Source organism: Hordeum vulgare, chromosome 7H (genome assembly GCF_904849725.1).
Source record: "Hordeum vulgare subsp. vulgare chromosome 7H, MorexV3_pseudomolecules_assembly, whole genome shotgun sequence".
In the NCBI taxonomy this organism is placed as follows: Eukaryota; Viridiplantae; Streptophyta; class Magnoliopsida; order Poales; family Poaceae; genus Hordeum; species Hordeum vulgare.
The window spans coordinates 312,559,562-312,576,532 of record NC_058524.1 but is presented as its reverse complement, the minus strand read 5'-3'; positions in this window follow the sequence as shown (position 1 = coordinate 312,576,532).

The window sequence follows — 16,971 nt, the reverse complement described above, 5'->3', positions numbered from 1 at the left end:
GCATAGTGCCATCTTCCTTTTTCTATTTCTCGTTGTTTTCCAAAAAATACAGGGTTGAATATATGTCCAAATCTAATAATTCTAACTCCACAATTCTTGTAAAATTCTAATCTATTTAATGATGCCACTTGTGCAATTTTTGGAAAAAGTTTTATACATAGTTTGAATTTATAACCCTATTTAAATATTAGTAATACGTTATAAAATGATTTTCACCATTTTTGATACTTCAAAACTAAAACTTAATAATTTTTTATAATGCTAGTATTCACCCTGGTATTTTACAGAAATGGTGTGACATTTTTAGGAGTAGTTTATTTTCTGTGTTTTTGTTGTGGCCTTGTTTTTGCCCTTTACTTTGTGACGATAGATCACTGTTGGGGGGATAACGCGGGGTAGCCTCATCTCCCTTCATGACCTTTTTTCAAAAACAATGGGGCCGGCTCTACCCCTCAAGCACCGGCACAAGCAAGCCGGCCCCGGCTGGCTTAGGTAGTTTGCGGACGGACCCTTGTGCCTCCGGCTCCGGGCGACCTGCCAGCCGGTGGGCCCACCTCCTGCCAATCGCCATCCCATATGATAAGGATTGTCCCCACCGATGGGACGCAACGCAAGACTAGTCAGTCGATGGCATCGTACGTGTATGGCTACTGTGGAGCTGGCCATACCGCCTACCTCTACCAACTGCAACCGGGCAAGATGGCCTAGGTCTAATCGGTGCTCATCATTGCCTACTCCCTATCGTTCCTCACACGTGGCGTCTAGGGAGTCGGCCGTACCATTAGCCATAGGTGGGGGAAACAAATGCTTCACAGGGCGCCCCTCCGACGGGACCCCGCATCCGGCACGCACCATGAGTGGCAAGACCGCTCCAGCCCGCGAGAGAAGCCACAAGTCGGGCCCCACTTGTAGCTTTTATGTATACTTTAAGCCGGGGCGGCTATCCTATAAAGCCCCATGGCTATCCCCATGCAACGGGGCAACCGATCGCACACATACGCAGCCACAAAACATAGGCAAGGTGAGCAAGAAGCTCCTTCTTCCTCCTCTATCCATCACCTCAAGGAGCACCATTGTAGACCTTGTCTACCATATAACCGTCTGACAGTACTAGGGGTGCTACGTCCCACGGAGGGCCCTGAACCTAGGTACATCACCTGTGACCACCGCTTGTCCGCAATCCTGCTCCCGAAGTCCTACAACACACATTTGCCCCAACCACACGATATAAGCTACCCATGGCATCTGTTGTGACAAAACAACAACAATTGGCACCCACTATGGGAACATGCATGGCGTTGGCCAGAGACACACTCCGGGCGGGACCCCTCACGACTCCCTCCGAGCGCATCACACACGGGCTTTTGTGCACCATCACGCCACCTTCTCCCACAGATGACGGTGCATCACGTGACATCGGCCCTGGCTGCATCACAGGCGGTGCCGTCGTTTTGCACAATGCACTGTCGAGCGACGGCAGCCTCGTCGACATCGGCGGCCTGTGTGAGCTCTTCGACGAGTTGTGCATCAGTGACTCGTCCGCCTTCGGTGAGTACCCTGACGAGGTGCTTGCCATCTCTGACCTTCTGAAGTTGGTCGGCGGCATGTACCCTAGCGGCATCGGCGATCTCTGCGACCGCTTCACGGAGCTATGCATTAGCGTCGTTCCCGCCTCCAACGAGTACCCCAACATGGTGCTCGACGTCTCCGACCCGCTGCCCGCCCTCGGCGGCTGCGCTTTGGGTGATGCCAGCTGCCTTCAGCTCTGCGTTGAAGTGATGGTCACCGGCTCCTCCTCCAGCTCGGGGCTTGCCAAGGCTGAAGGGGCGACGACTATGGCTACGGCCGGCGCCGGCCCGTGAGACCTCTTGTGCACCACCCTGGAAGGTCTGCGAACCACCATCGCACAATTGACCAACCTGGCTGCTGCCACGGCTGAGCTCGAGGCGGCCCGCAAGTAGCTCTTTGAAGAGGCTAGTGCCCTTGCCACCATGCAACACCAGATCGAGTGTGCGTAGAGCGAGTACAACACCATCTACGGCGTCAACCTGGCCAGCAACGAGCCCAGCTGGCGTGGTGAGGTGCGTCAGCACAGCTACGCAGTCACCAACATTCTTGATGTGAACTTCCCTACCTACGACACACCCCCGGCCAAGCAAAAGGCCGTCGGCATCGCCATGGATGACCTAGACAACTTGGAGAGCATGGAACACATGCTTTAGGAGCAGTGTGTCCACGAGCTCATCGACAACGACAACACCCTCCAAGCCTAGTTCAATCCGGTCCAGGCCAGCTCCGTGTCCCCTCACGTCCGCGGCAACGACGTGGCTTCGGCTGCGCAACTGGCTTCATGCTTTGTTCCCCTCTCGCTTCACGTTGCCATGCGAAACCCCCAAGTACAATGGCTCCGCCAAGCTGGAGGACTGACTGGTTGACTACACCACTGCAGTCGGCATCGCCCGGGACAACAAGCACATGGTGGTACGCTATGTCCCAGTCATGCTGCTCAGCTCGGCCCGGACATAGCTCAAGATCCTACCGGCCAGCAACATTAACACATGGACCGACTTCGAAGAGGAGTTCATGCACAACTTCACCGGCACGTACAAGCGTCTGTGTCGCCCCGCAAGCTGGCCATGTGCGTCCAGGGCCCAAACGAGTCCCTACACAACTACCTCAGCAGTTGGACCGAGCTGCGCAACTCATATGAGGGAGTGCCCGAGGTCCTGGCGATCTACTAATTCTCCGACGGCTGCCGCGACGGCACCCTTCTAAAGCACAAGCTCATGTGCTCTACGACAGCCTCCCTGGCGGACCTCATGATCAAGGCAGACAAGTCCACCACCACCGACTCCGCCATGTGCGTCAAGGACAACGCAACCTGCAAGCCCGTGCCGGCTCGTACGGTTGCCTAGAATCCAGCCTCGACAGAGCAACAACCCCAACGGCAAGCACAAGAAAGACTAGCCGGACCAGCGTTACAACAACCGGTTGGTGGCGACCGTAGTGGAAGACCAATCGGTCGGCCAGGGCGCGGTCCAATGGAAACGCGCTAGTAAGTCCACCTGGCTGCCCAAGCTCACCTTTGAGCAGATGCTCGATGATCCATGCAAGATGCACATCGGCGCAAAGTCGTCCACACACACTCTCCGCCCGTTCATATTCTCCTAGCGGCTGGCTCGGGGCAAGGCCCTTCCGGTTACTCCCCCTCCAGGCCAGCGGGCTCCGGCTCCGATGCCTCCGGCTGCACCAACTCCGGCTCCCAATGATGTCCTCCTCCTGGACCGCTTCCCCGAGCAGGACGGGGCATACGTCGTCTTCACTAGCAAGGATGAAGGAAAGCACGCCAAGCGCAAAGCGCCGGCACGAGGTGAACACTACGGTACCCTCCGTCGCTCAGTACATGCATTGGTCTAAAAAGCCCATCACCTAGAGTGGGTGGACCACCTGGATGTGATTCCAAACCTGGGCAGCTATGCTCTCGTCCTCAGTCCCACCATCGCGTCCGAGAAGCTCACCTGACATTTCTCTCGGGTGCTGGTCGACGGCGGCAGCAACATCAACATTCTCTACCGTGACACCCTGCTCAAGCTTGGTCTCAAGGAGACCCACCTGCATCTGACCCAAACGGTCTTCGACGGCATTGTGACACAGTAGTCATTCTCCCCCGTCGACAAGATCCGTCCCAACGTCCTCTTTGACACCAAGATTCACTTTCGGTGTGAGCCGGCGTGGTTCAAGGTGGTAAACCTAAGCAGGCCCTACCATGTGCTTTTTGGCCGACCGGCTCTAGTCAAGTTCATGGTGTTTCCCCACTATGCCTACCTCAAGATGAATATGTCGGGTCCCAAGGGCATCATCACCATCGATGACTAATACAATAAGTGAATCGAGTGCGCCCAGGCCGACAGCTCGCTTGCCAACTCCTTGGTCATCACCGAGCAGCAGTGCCAGCTCGATCGGATCGTGGCTCAGGCCGCAGCACAACCGGCCTTCTCTGCTCCTCCTCGTCACTCTCCTAACGAGGTGGCATTCACGCCCTCCAAGGACACTCAGCACATGCCTCTCGACCCGGCCAACCCCAAGTAGTCTGTCACCATTGGTGCCGGCCTCAGTAGCAAATAGGAAGGCGATCTCGTCGACTTCCTCCATGAGAATCGGGACATCTTCGCATGGTCTGCCAAATACATGTCTGGTGTGCCGAGGAAGTTCGCCGAGCACAAGATCCACGTTCGGTCTGAGGTCAAGCTAGTGAAACAACCCTTCTGCTGTTTCTCAAAGGAGAAGCAGCGTGTCATCGGTGAAGAGATCCCCTAGCTCCTTGCAGGCGGGTTCATCATGGAAATGTTCCACCTGGACTGGTTGCCCAACCCAGTCCTGATGTTGAAGAAGAACAAGACTTGGCGCATGTGCATCGACTACACCAACCTCAACAAGGCGAGCCCCAAGGATCCGTTTGCCCTTCCTAGGATTGATCAGGTGATCGATTCTACCACCGGCTTTGATTTGATGTCCTTCTTGGACGCATACTCTGGATACCACCAGATCAAGCTTCACCTAGACGACCGGATCAAGATCTCGTTCATTACCCCTTTCGGGGCCTACTGCTATGTCATCATGTCGTTCGGCATGAAGAACTCCGATGCCAGCTTCCAACGGTGCATGCAGAAGTGCCTCCTGCCCCAGATCAGCAGGAACGTGCACGTGTATGTGGACGACATCGTCCTTAAGACCAAGAAGCACTTCAACCTCCTAGAAGATCTCCGAGAGTCCTTTGCCAACCTACGCGAGTACGAGATCTGGATCAACCCGGAGAAGTGCATGTTCGGCGTCCCAGCCGGCCAGCTCCTTGGTATCTTCATTTCTGCACACGGAATCAAAGCAGACCTAGAGCAGATCAAGGCCATCGAGCGCATGGCCAAGCAGTCCAAGCTACGTGTCATCCAGAAGTTTGTCGGCTTCCTTGCCTCTCTGAGCCGGTTCATCAGCCGGCTGGGGGAGAATGCATTGCCCCTCTACACTACTAGGAAAAGGGCTATATATGATATAGACACTAATGGCGCACCAGACAAGTAGTGCGCCACTACTATATAGTAGTGGCGCACCATGTGAGGTGTGCCATTAGTGTGGTGGACACTAATGGCGCACCACACACTCGGTGCATCACTGCTATATATTTTTTTTGCAAAACTACTAATGGCGCACCACAAGCTGGTGCGCCATTAGTAACCAGGGTTACTAATGGCGCATCTCTAGGTGGTGCGCCACTACTATAATTTTTATTTTTGCAAAACTACTAATGGCGCACCACCAGCTGGTGCGCCATTAGTAAGCAGGGTTACTAATGGCACTTCTGTAGGTGGTGCACCACTACTATAATTTTTTCTTTGCAAAACTACTAATGGCGCACCACCAGCTGGTGCGCGCTATTAGTAACCAGGGTTACTAATGGCGGATATGTAGGTGGTGCGCCATTAGTAACCTGGGACCAGCTAGATATTTTGGACAGCCACCTACCACACTCACTTTCCCCACTTTCATTCTCTCCACCTCCTCCTCCAAGCTTGTCTCGGGTGCCTCCTCCTCCTCACCTCATTTGCATCATAGTGTCCCAATAGTGTCCCCCGCACCCTCCCCGCTCCACCGCCGCCGAGCACCCACCTCACCATCCCCCGCTCCACCGCCGCCGACGACCCCCCGCACACTCCCCGGCCTGCTGCACCGTCGACGACGACCCCCCGCACCCTCCCCCGCTCCACCGCTGCCGACGACCCCCCGCACCCTCCCTAGCCAGCTCCACCGCCACCGACGACCCCCCGCACCCTCCCCCGCTCCACCGCCACCGACGACCCCCCGCACCCTCCCCCGCTCCACCGCTGGCCACCTACCCCCCACACCCTCCCCCGCTCCACCGCTGCCGCCGACCCCCCGCACCCTCCCCCGCTCCACCGCCGCCGCCGACCCCCCGCACCCTCCCGTGTCTCCTCGCTCGGTTCCCCCGAACGGAATCGGCCGAGCGCACCACCCACCCCCTCCCTCCCACCTGAGCGCTATTGCTATCCAAAAAAAATTACTAATGGCGCACCTCTCTGGGGTGTGCCATTGCTATCCAAAAAAAAGATTACTAATGGCGCACCTCTCTGGGATGCGCCATTGTTATATAAAAAAATTACTAATGACACACTTCATGAGGATGCGCCACTGTTATCAAAAAAACATTCTAATGGCGCACCGCTCGGGGTGCGCCATTCCTAACCCCTATGTTCTCGCCTCTCCTGTGCCCTCGCCCTCGCCCACGGAGACGCCACCCACCCCCTCCCCCACCCTCGTCCATGGAGACGCCGCCCACGGAGACGCCGCCGCCGCAGCCTCCCTCCCCCTCCCCCACCCTCGTCCACGGAGACGCCACCCACCCCCTCCCCCACCCTCGCCTATCCTCTGCCCTCGCCCTCGTCCACGGAGACGCCGCTCCTATTCGTTGCCGCCTGCGTCACCGCCTCCGCGCTCGATGCCTTCCACGTCCCCTCCGTCGAGGCCCAAGCCCACGTACGTATGACGTCCGCCCCTCCCCTCTCCTGGCCTCTCTCTAGAGCGGTCTTCTGCAGTTGAGCCATCTGAACCGCGAGCGCTCGCCAGAATCTGTCACGGGATTCGCGGAGGTCGTGTCGCCAGTAGTAACACCGGAATTTCGCGATCCTGTGAGGAGCCCATTAGTAGGGTTCAGGGCTCGACGTCGCCGGTGGGGGTGAGCTTTTGGGGATCTGGCCGGTTCTCTGTCCGTGAATTCGCCGATCTGCCCGGATGCATCTTGGCAGGGCAGGTTCATTGTACCAGGATATTCATTTACCTAGTATTCTATACGAGTACAAGTGTTTAGGCTCTTACGAGTTGTATGAAAGTTGGGTTCAAATTCCATGGCTTGTTCCTTGCGGTCACCGGAAAGTCTGTTGCTTTATCAGACATGATTTTCTCGTTGTTGTGGAACGCACGCCATCAACCCCCCTGCTTGTTCCTGTTTTATACATGTAGTAAAGCCTGATTATTGTTTCTCTTGTGCTCCCGTAGGTAACGAAGATAAATCGATTCCATAAACAGATCAATGGGAACGACAAGGTTTGTGCTTTTACGCCGCCTTGTTTCAAAACGAACATAGGGAGTACTTCTATTGTAGCACCACTGACAAATTTCTGAAAACAAATGTGATAGGTGACCTTGACCTTCAGCCTATCTGCAAATTTGGAATCACTTTTCACGTGGAACACAAAGCAGGTGATATTTTCATTCTAGTAGGATGTGCAATGCTAAACTATTCTCTAAATGTGTAGATGCCCAGTAATCGGTCGAGCGCACCACCCACCCCCTCCCTCCCCCCCCCCCCGAGCGCCATTGCTATCCAAAAAAAAAAATATTACTAATGGCGCACCTCTCTGGGGTGCGCAGTTGCTATCCAAAAAAAAGATTACTAATGGCGTACCTCTTTGGGATGCGCCATTGCTATATAAAAAAAGATTACTAATGGCGCACTGCATGGGGATGCGCCACTGCTATCAAAAAAATTCTAATGGCGCACCGCTCGGGGGTGCGCCATTGCTAACCCGCACTGCTCTCTGCATCTGCCCTTGCCTCTCCTCTCCCAAATCCAACCGAGATACCACCTCGTTCATCCACGCCCCGGAGAGATCCCGCTCGTCCATGCCCCGGATTTCTCTCGCTCTTTCCTCCCCTCCCTCCCCCGCGTCTCCGGTTGACCGGCGAGGGTCCCGCTTGGCGATGTGTGGTGGTGGTTGGCGGGGCGGGGAGCGTAGGGCCTTGACCGTCGTCCGTGCAAGCCAGGACGGATAGGCGGTGGCGGCGACCACGACTGCAAAGCCGAGGAATTCCCGACCAAAGGTTAGAGCTTTTCCGAGTCTTGCTGGATTGCGCCCTTGCCCGGCGGGTGTTCGGCGGATTGCGCCTTTGCGCCGAAGGCAGGGGAGGGGGAGATAGCCAGCAAGGCGGATATGGTGACCTGGGAGGAGATGCTGCAGCGGATGCTGCCGCCCGGGGCCACCATCCCGGTGGGCGCGGCAGGGAACCCAGTGCGCCACTACTATAAAAAAAATTTGCAAAACTACTAATGGCGCACCACCACGTGGTACGCCATTAGTAACTAGGGTTACAAATGGCGCATTTGTAGGTGGTGCGCCATTAGTAGTTTTGCAAAAAAAATGGGACATAGCCGAAATATCAGGCGGGCTTTGCCCAAATCGACCGCGCGCCAATGATTTTTTTTCCCAAATCGACCGTGCGCTATCCCCTGCCCTCTCCCTCCCGCAGCCTCCCCAGATCTCAGCGGCGCCCTGAACAGAGCCTGCTCCACCGGCGCCCCACCCCACCCTCTACCGGCTCCCCCCACCCGCTCGACCGGCGCCCCACCGCAGCCTCGACCGGCGCCCTGTCGAGCCCGCCAAGGAGGGGCCGCCTCGTCCCCACCCGCCGCCGCGCGGGAGGATGGCGACGCCGTGCGGCGCGCCAAGGGCGGCCCACACGATGCGCGACCTGGCGGAGGAGGGGAAGAAGCGGGCCGTGCTGCTCCTCGTCTTCGCCTTTGGGCTCGCCTTCCTCATGTCCCGTGAGCCCCCTCCCCCACCCCCCCAAACCCTAGGCTACTTACGCCCCCGCCGGCGGTCTCGGCCTCACGTCGGGGCGTGCGCCCTTGATTTTGGTCGGTCCGTCGGTCGGTCGGTCGTCGTTGCCCCTGATGCGCGGGCGCTGATTTGGGGAGGCATCATTTCAGGCGCATCCGCGAAGTAGGAGTATTGGTTTGTTCAATTGGTGTTGTGATTTGTTGCATTGGGAATCGGTAGGCTCGACTTAGCTTGATTGCTTCCATTCTAGATGATTGGTGTGAGTTCTCTGGGCTGTCGTCGGAAATTTTACTGCTATTTCAAGATGCCTGGAACCTGTAGTGAGTTTTAGATGTTGCATTGGGAATTTGTAGACTGGACTTAGCTCCGAGTAGGTTGTTTCCTTTTCCATTCTAGATAATTGGTGAATTCTTCGGGGCATCGTAATTTTTACTGCTACCTCAGGATGATACAAGTTTCTGGTGAAATTGTATAAGGTGGAGTATATTTGCCGATAGTTGTAGTCGGATTATACCATGGAATACACGGTGTAGTCTAAAGACTAGGAACATACGAGCTAGACATGTAGGTTCCATGTTAAATTGAAATATGACTAGCAATTTTATCAAGTCTTTCTAAAAGTTGCCAAAAACGAAAGGATGTACATATCAAGTCAGATTTATATTGCCGTCACACTTTTTTTTAACTCTGTTTAAATATTATTGCTCCCTCATGGCTGTGTTGAATGCCTGACTTTCTCCATTGCAGTGACAAGCTCTTCAGTTTGGATTAACTTCCCATTCGCCATATCTTTGATAGTTCTGTTTCGCTACCTATCACTTGACTATGACTTCCGTAGAAAGAGCACAACTGCCACAGACCATGGTACCAGTCGCCCACTTGCCAAAACAAAAAGTATTGAACTAAGAAAACCCTCCCCTGACAAGAAGGGTGGAAGTACTGGTTGGAGGAGCAAGGTGAATTCGCCTCCAGTTGAAGTAGCATTTGAACAATTCACAAGGCATCTTCTCACAGAGTGGGTAACAGATCTTTGGTACTCCCCTATAACACCTGGTAAGGACGGACCGGAGGAACTCATCAGCATAGTTAATTCGATCCTTGGAGAGATTTCTAAATGAGCAAGAAGCATTAACATCATCACTCTGCCAACCAGGTTAGAAAGCTTCTTTAATCTCATGAAATGCATGAACAGTTGTATCTTAATCTTTTCAGAACGTTGGGTGTCTTACGAAGACTTTATCTACCTTATGCAGGGACCTGGTTGATCTCGTGAATTATGTTCACATAATGCAGAGCTCACCAAGGAGGCCACTGATGTGTTCATCTGGTGCCTGACTCAGAGTCCAGGTATCCACCATCTGTTTAGCCCAATCACATATTTTGTCCAAGCTTGAAAACCTTGTATCATGAAGTATATTATATATGAAGAGATCAAGTTCATGCTCAAGTCAAGACTACCATATCTCTGTGATTGAGATCATCAAGATAAAGCTTAGCTAATTCTAGCAACTTCTTGCTTGTTCCCTGTCAAATAATTAAAGTATTGATTGTAAAAATAGATAGAAAGCATGCTAGTAGTGGCAGACTAGCAGGACAACACGCAAATACTAGTAATAAAATGGATTGCCAGATTAAATTTCTTTGAAATTATTCCCGAACGGTACAATTTAACCTACCAATTGAATGTCATGCCGGATTGACTTTAGGAGTTGGGATGAGATGAATAAGCTTGGGGATGGGCACTTTAGCAGTTGACGATTCGTTTCTTTGTGTACTTGATTTTCAGCCTATTAATTGATCTCCCAAGAGTCGAAGCGGCAAGTAGCAGCTAGCTTCTCCTCGTGTTCACCGCTTTGTGTTGCCGCACATACATCCCCTTATTACACATTTCTTTCTTATTTTTCTCACTTTGGTTTGCTTCTTTTTCATGGGCTTTTACAGACGGGATGATGGAGTGGGGGCACCCGCTTTAGCCTGACCGGGGGCCTGGTGGCTGGCATCGATGTTTATAGTGGGACTACACGAAGTTGAGTGGGGTCCTGGGCCCCCACTCGTCATAACGTGGGTCCGCCCCTGCATCGATTTACATGTTAAATCTATTACCTGTAAGTGTCTCTATGGCATCAAATGCCTCTTTAAATGAGTGGCCCATGCCATGCATTTTAGAAGATGGCAGTAGCACAAGCAACTTTTTCTTCAGAATTTACTTGGTTTCTTAGAACTGCCTAACTCTGTAAGTTGTTCAGCAGCTACTCCCTCCGTTCCTAAATATAAGTCTTTTTACATATTCCACTAGGGGACTACATACGGAGCGAAATGATTGAATCTACACTCTAATGTATGTCTATATACATCTGTATGTAGTTCTTTAGTAGAAACTTTTAAAAGACTTATATTTAGGAATGGAGGGAGTACATTCTTTCTGTATTACAATGTTAAGCCCAACTTAGAGTCAGAGAAGATTTAGTTTAAGTTGCAGATTTGCTGCTCTGTTCTTTTAAGATAGTATTGCATATAGATGGAATCTGGACTGTGTTGTGCAGATTAGCGTATCAGGTGTAATTATTTACATTGATAATAATATTCGTTTTAACTCTTCAAATGAGTAAAGGTATATACTATTCTAAACTTGTAAATATATTGCTGCCTCCAAACACATATGCCACTGGTCCATGTTGTTGTTAGTTTTTGTTTCCTATATTTTGTTGTTAGTTTCTGTAAAGGTATATACTCTTTTGTTGTTAGTTTCTGCTTCCTATATTTTGAAGGCTGACCGTTAACCACTGGTCCATGTTGTTCATTGCTACTACATAAATGGCATTGGATCTGCACTGATGTGGTCCTTAGTTCCTTACCAAAGGCATGACCATGAGAGTTCTCTATGGTGAATTTCCCTTGTGTAAATCTCTAGGTAGCAACTGTCAAACATCGCCGGGAAAGATTTTATGTAATGCAGTATTCTTAAGTATTGTCGTGCTTAGTGGCAGACTCATTTTATTGTGGTTCTGTTGTTTATTCTTTGAATCCTGTTTCATCAATATATATGTAGAGCTTGTTGCCTTACTGTCAAACACTCTTGTGCCATTTTGCAGGTTGAAACCCAATATTGATTTTCAGTACGAGGTAAATGCAAAAGGATCCTCCCCAGCTGAGATCCTTGGTACCACCTACCAAACCAACCTGAAGCCTGCGCTCAAGGCTCTTGCTAGTGCCAAATATTACTTACTAATGCCCGCAAAGTATCGCTGTGTATTATATTTGCTATGGAGCTATGTATGTATGGATGCTATGGAACTATATGTATATATAGATGCTATGGAATTTTGGATGTATGGATGCTATGGAATTTTGATATATGGATCATGAAATTTGTTATGCAACTTTGCATATATGTTATGTGTTGTGGATCAGTAAAACTATTGGGCACCTATTATGTATTATAAATTTGATATATATGTTATGTGCTGTTGAATTTGTGGTTTTGAAACAAAACATATATATGCCAGAATACCAGACACTAATGGAGCACCATGGGTTATACTAATGGCGCACTGCCTGGTGCGCCATTAGTATATATGCCTTGGGAGGCATACTAATGGAGCACCATGGGCTATACTAATGGCGCACTGCCTAGTGCGCCATTAGTATATATGCCCTCGGAGGCATACTAATGGAGCACCATGGGCTATACTAATGGCGCACTGCCTGGTGCGCCATTAGTATATATGCCCTGGGAGGCATACTAATGGCGCACCATGAGCTATACTAATGGCGCACTGCCTGGTGCGCCATTAATATACCAGATACTAATGGCGCACCTGTGGTGCGCCATTAGTAAAAAAAATCTAAAGGCGTGATGCTAGTGGCGCATCTGTAGTGCGCCATTAGTAGCCAAAACAGGTGCGCCATTAGCAGGCCTTTTCCTAGTAGTGCTACTAGCTCATACAGAAGACGACGCCCTTCGAGTGGACCGACCAGGCGGACGTAGCCTTCTGTGACCTCAAGTGTGTGCTCTCCACCACGCTCATTCTTGTCGCGCCAAAGGAGAATGACAATATCCTCGCCTACATCACGGCCACCACCCATGTGGTGAGCGTCGTCCTAGTTGTGGAGCGACCGGAGGAGGGCAAGGCGGTACCGGTGCAGCATCCTGTCTACTACCTCACTGAGGACTTCTTCAACTCCAAGCAGAACTACCCCCACTACCAGAAAATGTGCTACCGCGTGTACTTCGCTGCCACGAAGCTGAAGCAGTACTTCCAACAGCATACCATCACTGTGGTAAGCACGACTCCCCCTTTCAGAGATCATGGGAAATCGGGACGCCATTGGGCGGATCGCAAAGTAGGCCATCGCCATGGCCGACCACGACATCTGCTACGAGCCCACACTGCCATCAACTCTCATACGCTGGCCGGCTTCCTCGTTGACTCGGCAGAGACACAATATGTGTTGCCTCCACCCAACTCGACGCACTGGCACATGCACTTCGACGGCTCGAAGATGCGCACCGGCCTACGGGCCGACATCATCCTCTACTCCCCCAAAGGAGACAAGCTCAGGTATGCACTGCATATCCATTTAGCTGCTTCCAACAATGTGGACGAGTACGAGGCACTCGTCCACGGCATCGGGCTCGCCCGAGAAATCGGCATCCGGCGCATGCTCTACTTCGGCGACTCGAACCTCGTGGTGTGGCAAGTCTCAGGCAAATGGAACGCCCGGAACGCCAACATGGCGAGCTACCACTTCCTTGCGCAACAACTCACCAGCTCCTTTGACGGCAGCGAGTTCCATCACGTCCCACGGGTGGTCAATGAGGCCGCCGACACGCTGGCCAAGATCGGCTCTACCCGGTACACCATCCCAGATGGGGTCTCCGTCGAGCGGCTTCTCAAGCCATCGGTCAACAGTCTCCAGAGTGGGAGTACATCTTTGTCCCTACGGACTCGGCCAGCACGCCCTCTCACTCGGGGACTCCTTCGGCGACGCTCGACTCTGGCTCGGCCAAAGCCGACTCCTCCGTCGAACTCCACGACTCGGGGACTCCACCGCCGACTCCAGCCACGACTGGCTCCGACTCCGACGCTGTCCTCACCATAGAAGAGGCGCTGCCGGCCAGCCCCGACCCAGGGGCTGCGGGCCCGAATCAGGCATCGGCCGGCCACGAGCAAGCATTGGTTCCAGCAGCGGTCTCTGCACCATCCTAGGCCTAGACCACGCTCGCCTTCCTCATGCGCGGCGAGCTCCCTCTCGACGAGGCTGAGGCGTGACAAGTACAATGCAGGGCCCGTGCCTATGCCATCATCAACCCCGAGCTTGTCAAGCATAGTACAGCGGCGTCTTTTGGCGCTACGTGGATGCGGACAAAGGGTACGAGATCTTGAAAGACATCCACCTGGGCGAGTGCGGACACCATGCCCCTCGAGGTCCCTAGTGGCTAAAGTGTTTTCCCATGGCTTCTACTAGCCAATGTCGCTGGATGACGCCAAGGCTCTGGTGAACAAGTGCGAAGGGTGCTAGCACTTCTGAAAATGATCGAGATGGACATAGAGGGGGGGTGAATAGGTATAGTTCCAAATTTTAATAATTACTTAGTAATTTTAGGCAAAGGTGCGGAATATGAGCGTGAGCCTAATAATTGCAATGACAAGGAGTAAGCTATTTAGAGTGAAGTAAGGCAACCGGTAAACAATAATCAAATGCAAGTACGTAATAAGGATTAACACAAGTAGAGAGTTAGGGTTAGGGATAACCGAAACTCCAAGAGAGACGAGGATGTATCCCGATGTTCACTTCCTTGGAGGGAAGCTACGTCACCATTAGAGGGGCGTATGTTACCACGAAGGCACACCAACGCCACGAAGCCTCACCCTATTCTCCCTTTAAGATAACTCCACGAAGGCGTTTCTCAACCACTAGTGGTAAGCCTTGTAGTGGCTTCCAAACCTTCACAAACTTTCCAGGGGTAATCACAATGGTTTGATTCCTCTCCGAAGACTCCTACCGCCTAGGAGTTTCCAACCTCCAAGAGTAACAAGATCACGGGGATTGCTCAAAACTTGCTCAAATCACAAATCACTTTGGTGGAGAGAAGGAGAAGGAGACGATCTATCTTTTGATTGGAACAACACCCAAAGGGGCTAAGATTGGGTGTAGACAAGAGTGAGTGAGGAGAAAGGTGTTCTTGTAAGTGTTCTAGCTGTGTTGGACACACTCTCAAAAAGTGGGAGGGGTATATATAGTGGGGAGAGTAAAACAGCCATTGGGGGCACTTAAGTCTGGCAGTGGTCGGACATCCGGCCGTTTCTCGGATGTCCGGACGCCCACAAGGTGTCGGACATCCGACATGGGTCGGTCGTCCGAGAGATGTATATATATCTAGAATCACTGTGTAGTTGAACAGGGACCGGACGTCGGGAGGAAGCCGGAAGTCCGAGTTATTCGACTCAAACTTCTGTGGTGCGAGATTTCGGATTTCCGAAGGAGGTCGGACGTCCGGCCCTCGGACGTCCGGAGGGAGCTGGAAGTCCGAGTTATATGGCTCAAGTTTCTCTGGTGCAGAGTTCCAGATTTCCGACGTTGGTCGGACGTCCGGAGGAAGCCGAAAATCCGAGTTATATGGCTCAACTTTCTCTGGTGCAAGGTTCCGGATTTCCGAAGGAGGTCGGACGTCCGGCCCTCGGACATCCGGAGGAGGCCGGATGTCCGAGGCATTGGTTCTGTTTTGAGATAAGAGCAGAGTAGTGAAGATGTGGTATGAGCAGAAAAGTAGAGATGTAGTATGAGCAAATTCATCGCAAAACCTGTGATCCCCTCTTAATAGTGCGGGATCCCTATACTCAAGAATAGTAAATTTAAAGGATAGTCTACATCATCTTTTCTCGATCCCGAGCCTTCTTGACATATAAGTCCCGATCTTCTCAGACCGCCTTGGCACATAATTCTCAATCTACTAAAAGTACTAGCCATCCTGAGGTACACTCAACAAATAGGATTAGTTTCCTATGTATGTGTTGTCATTAACACCAAAACTCGATTAAGGGCATGACTGCACTTTCAGCTTCAGCAACTAAAGTCATCTGCCCGCGATGGCGCTACAGACCATCCCCATCTCTTGGCCCTTCACCGTGTGGGGGATTGACATGGTCAGGCCCTTTAAAACGGCGCAGGGCGGCATGACACATCTTCTAGTGGATGTCGACAAGTTCACAAAATGGATCGAGGTGAGGCTGACCAAGAAGCTGGTATGGGCAGGTGGCCAAAGAACCCAAAATTCTAAGGTAGATACAAACAAGAAAGAAGAACTCATGACCGAGGAGTTGGTCGAGTTCGTGTGCCTCCTGCAACATGCCCTACTCTTTCATGGACCACGCACAGGCTCGCTTCTCATGCCCCTCCCTTGCCGTGCGAGCCTCCTCGAGGGCCCTCTCCCTCACCGCCTCCTTGTCCGTCTGCGCCTGGTTGTGGGCCCGGTCGAGGCGGCCTAGCGCCGCCTGATGGGCCGTTACGAGCACCCCCCCCCCTCTCTCTCTCTCCTCCAGTCGGCGGGCCGCCTCCACGCGCAACCGACCACACTCCACGAACAGGTAGTCGCGCTGCTGGCCGGGCGTTGCCAGCACGTGCCGAAGGTTCTCCACCTCCTCGGTGGAACCTGTGCAAGGCCGCGTCACAACCCGTCTCCTAGACGAAAAATCAAGCAGTGGACACTTACCATGTGCCCATCGAAGGTCCGCCTCCACGACAGCTAGCACGCTCTTGGTTTCCCGATTCAGGGCCAAAATGCTGTTGTAGGCAACCAACCAACAGTCATGGAGACCCTGCACACAACAACGTAATAAGAAGCGCCACCTAAAGACTCGACCCGACAGCCTCAAAGTCGGCCCTGTCTCAGGGGCTACACCGAGTGGGTGAGCTAGCGCGCCCCCACTCGAAAGCAGCAAAGAGAAAGAGAAAGGTGCCGCCTAAAAGACTCGACCCGACTGCCTCGCAGCTGGCCAAGTCTAGGGACTACACACAGTGGGTGCGCTAGTGGGCCCCCACTGGAAAGCAAAGAAGCACGATGAACGAAAAAGCAAACACAGGTCAGTACTCACCACCATGGACTGCTCTAGATGAGTCACCGGCCAATCGCCCTCTACGCATCCAGTTGTGGCTGCATCACGCAGTCTGCTAACTTGGACTAGACCGCGTGCACCGCTGCCACCAGCGTACTGGCGACACTACCACTGGTGGCGGCACTCTCCACTGCCCAGGACTCTTGTGGCTGGGTTCGGGAGCCGGCTTCGGCTCCGCTTCGAGTCGACCGCCCCAGCACCATCGCGCGGGACTAGGTGTCGAACGG